This window comes from Lactuca virosa, chromosome 5, assembly GCF_052849685.1.
Source record: "Lactuca virosa cultivar CGN04683 chromosome 5, Lactuca_virosa_CGN04683_v6, whole genome shotgun sequence".
Classification (NCBI taxonomy): Eukaryota; Viridiplantae; Streptophyta; class Magnoliopsida; order Asterales; family Asteraceae; genus Lactuca; species Lactuca virosa.
Window position 1 is genome coordinate 316,839,332 of NC_136430.1, and position 4,918 is coordinate 316,844,249.

Sequence of the window (4,918 nt, forward strand, 5' to 3'; positions counted from 1 at the left end):
ATCTCGTACTCCATTTCTATTTCAGACATCTTCAATCTCAGAAACTACTGACTTCGGATCTTCATACTTGTGATTGCTAGAGGTTCACTTTTCATGTTTCAATAATAGTAAGATATAATTGATAATCGATATCTACTGGGTTGAATTCAAATGGATGGGATAAAGGATACCTAACCATTTATTATTTTGCAACTTGGATCCTAGACTTTGATAATTAATGTTTTTGGAAACTAAAAGGGTATTAATTACTAAAGATTAAATATTGAAAATACTAAATGAATTTTATTAAAATTTTGTAGTTAAATAATCCATTCTCATTATCATGAATTGTCATTTTCTTTAATGACTTAATGAAACAATAATATTCACTAGATACAACTTCAAGGAATGGGTACATGTCTTAAGCGACAATCTCGTGAGAGATATGAAACTGTATAGACTTAAAGGTCCTAGTTCTAAACTATTTGCTTTGAGCAATAAACCTGAACATGATACCTAGTAAAGACATCAATGTGATGCTAAAGATGCTTCTAACATCAAGCTAGGAATAGTTACTCATGACTTCTAGGAAGTCTTGGATAATTTAAACATACATCTGATGATATAACAGGTCAAGCAATATTCCAATAAATACAATCATATTTTATTTAAAGCTAGTTTAAACATTGGAACAATGAAAGGCTAAAAGAGTCACCTAGTGTGATCTAAGAGGCCCATGTTTTATGGACTGAACACATTTAAGCCCAAGAAATCTAATAAAGCCCACATAGATGGATCTTGTTTCTTTTGTGAAGAAAATGGACACTGGAAGAGAATTTACTCCTCTTATTTGGAAAGAAAATCTGGAATAGACTATTACTTATAGTATCTACTAGATGGAACTCACACTTTTCATATAACACTTAGGTACTTGGTACTTAAATGTTAATCTAATATTTGTAAATGGCTTGCAGATATTTATTGAAGAGTAACCAAGCTGAGCACAACCAAGTTGGAACTACACTCTTGGAGTTTAGTTTATTATTTATACTTAGAACATAAATTAGTTGTAATGTAAAACAATATTTGTTTTGGGACAATGTATGTTTTAAATTTAGCATGTCTAAATTTATGTCTCGTTTATTTTATTCAAATGTTTGATAATTTACTTAATTGTTTTTCATAACGATAATATTCATATTCTGACATAATTAACTTTTATTTATGAGACTAGATCCCTTAAAGGAATTGTATAGTGAATGTCAACATTTTTATTAATAAAATTAAGTTCTATATGCAAGCACTTTTTGACTTAAACTTGTTTTCAATCAAATTCATCTTTGACATTGTTATCTTTATTTTATAAATGTCATTCACATATTCCAACTTCAAGAAAGGGATCTTTGAAGGCAAATAATGTAGTTTATTTTACATACAGAGCATTCTAAGAGTACTTTAGCAGAACTAAGAGAATGTATATGAGACAATCAGTTTAGAAAGGATCTTTATGGAAAGAGCAACACAAGAAGTTAATTTCTAAACAGATATAAATAATTATGAATTATAACTGTATTTTTGACTTCGTTATGGAATGAAGGGTAAGTTTTGTTGGAATGAGGTCCAAGAAAAATATAATAACACAATCTACTACAAAATAGCAATACACTAATTTGGAAGTTGAATTCAAATATGATTAGATGAATGCGATCATTGAAAAACTATGTTGATTTATACCATTCAAGAATCACATAGAAATATTTGTGACTTCGAGTGCATACTTAATCAAGCTAAGAGACTCTATGTCATGAAAGAACACCAATCATATTCTCCAAGATATTTAACTATACTTATAGTAAAGTTAAGTATGGAAATGATAGTATTCACAGAATTCATACAAATTAAATTTTATCAGATCCATTGATAAAGTCATTATTTTGAGCTATGTATGAATGGTCACACTTCAGCTATAATACTTTATTATTCTTGAAATGGGTTTTTGATTTGGATTTAATATTTGGATATTAGAACATTATAACAAAAACTATTATATAATGTTATGATATATTTGGATATAGTCATCACATTAATACTTGTTGTGTTCTATATTAACATGTTTAATCCATGAATAATGTTATTATTCTAAAGGTTCATAGTAAGTTATAATTGTGGGAGTAATTATAAAGTAAGACTAATACGAATTGGATTGGTTGAATCTCACTAGATGAAAGTAGGCAAGTGGTTGTAACCAAGTTTCATAGGTACTTGTCAGAGAACTAGTATTGAACTGACCCGTATCAAAATCATCTCATGGATCGCTATCATGAATGATACTTGATTAAAAGGTACTATCTTTGTATCCTTAACACCTGAGATACATGGTGGGACTTAAATGTAGGGAGTACTATGCTTTGATATGGTCAAATGTTGTTCCTTAACCGGGTAGTTATAAAAGTCATTTTCAGGTATGGTGTGAACTATGTAAGGGGCTTATCTAGTCAAGATGGGATTTGTTCCTCTTATGTGTTGAGAGTTAGACATCTAAGGCGCCTTACCAAAAGTTGAACAACTAACGAGATTGATCGCGATCTGTATCTCATGTTAAACATGATGTCTATAGCAAATGAATAACTGATAAACTTACCGTAACCAATTGTAGCTTCGAGATTTTGGGGAATTGGGCATTAACAGAATGGCACAAAGTCACATGTTGTTAGGGGTAGTGAAATGTTGCTAGACGTTACTGTCTATATCAGTCTAATATGAGTCTTGCGCAGGTGGGAGATTGAAAGGTCTAGTATGATCAAGAGTCATATTGAAGTGATATTACTAATTAACATATGATAATAATGGGTCACACTAACAACAACGTGATATAATTGATTATTTATTAGAATTTGATTTTAATAAATATTCAATAAAACTCTTATATTAATTGGAAGTCATAATTTCTTGGAAATAATAATTTTTATTAGCAAGTAACATATTATTTCATAATGTATGAATTAATAAGTCATGTACAAGTTTTTGGACTAGGTAAGCTTTTTGTCTTTAAGAAAAAGACAAAGTTTATATGTTATAAACTTTGAGTTTATAAAATATAAACTATTTCTTCTCCTTTTACTCATTATGGCCTAAATTAAGTGAGTCAAAAGGAGGGATGGCTTTCTTCTTAGTTTAATCAAAAGTAATAAGATGCATGGGCAACAAGATGGTCTAGTTTCATAAGTGTTTAATGGGATAAGCACTCTTGGACACTAATTCTAATTTAATACCACCTTTGGAGGCTTTCATTTTGGTGTTGCTTTGGTGTATGAAAATTGTAACCTCCTTAGAGGAGGTTACTCACTCTCTCTTTTGTTCATCTTTCCTTGAAGTTACTTGCATCTTCATTCCCTATTTAAGTGCATATTGGTTATGAACTTAAAGCTTAATGGTTTCAGAGTTTATGGACTAGCATCTACATAAAGTTGAGTCATTGTTGGTGTCTTAAAGGTTGCAAATTATTCATCAACTTCCAAACCTCCCAAGAGGATCCAAACAACAACAAAGGTTGTTATTTCTTCATCCTTTCTATGGTTGGTATTTTAATCTTTCTATAACTTGCAAGATGATCCTTGGTCGGTATAAAATGTTATGTTATGTTCGAAATTTTAAGTCTTCTGTTTGCCATATTTTCTAATTTATGAAACTATTTTTGAACTAAAACCCAACAAAGATGTCAAATCAAATCAAAGAAAACTGGAAAAATGTTCCCATTAGACATATATCTAGTCATCGGTAAACCACAACTGCGTTTTCTATCAAAATCTATCTCAGAGGTCAGTTGGCTATGGCACAAGAAGCTTGTTCACCTTAATTTCCGATACATCAACAATTTTGTTACGTGATAGATGGTACGAGTATTGCCTCTTCTCAAATTTAACAATGACACTTTATGCCCTGCTTGTGAATGTAGAAAGCAAACCAAGCAAAGTCATCCTTTGATACTTGATTCTTCCATCACTGAACCTTTGGAGTTGCTTCATATTAATCTTTGCAGTCCCTCAACGGTGGCAAGCATACTTCAAAAGAAGTACATTCTGGTCATAGTCGATGATTTCACTCGTTTCACATGGGTGTTTTCTTAAGACTGAAATCAGAAACACCGTAGACTTTGATCAACTTGATCAAGGAAATTGAATTACAAATCAAGATTCCCATTCGAATAATTCGAATTGACAACGAAACTGAATTTACAAATCGGTTGCTTAATGAATTCCTAGTGTCAAAAGGTATTAATCACAACTTCTCAGCTCCTTACACACCGTAACAGAATGCATGGTAGAAAGAAGAAATAGAACTCTAGTAGAAGCTACCAGGTCAATGCTCAACTTCACAAATTGCCTCTCTATTTGTGGGCAGAAGCGGTCTCAACATGATGATTTGTACAAAAGAGGAGCATCATTAACAAACGACTCAACAAGACTCCATATGAACATTTAAACAATCGTAAACCATATGTTCGTTTATTTCACATTTTTGGTTGCAGGTGCTTTGTAGTCAACAACAAAGAGCATTTGAGAAAATTTGCACCCAAATTAGAAGAAGGAATATTTTTGGGATATTGTACAAACAATGTAGCATATAGAGTTCTAATCCAAAGAATAAGTATCACAGAAGAAAGCTTTGACCTGAAATTTGATGATTTCTATGTCCAGAAGACCACTCCTCCCAACGAAACAAATTTTATCATGGAGAATGACATTCCAATTGAATATGGATCTCTCAACATTGTATACGTCAATTATGAAACACTCTTCGATCTCTCAACATTGTATAAGTCAAATATGGAACACTCTTCCAATTGAATCTGAATCTCTCAACATCGTATAAGTCAAATATGAAACACTCTTCGACCACTCCTCTCAACGAAACAAAGTTTATCATGGAGAATGACATT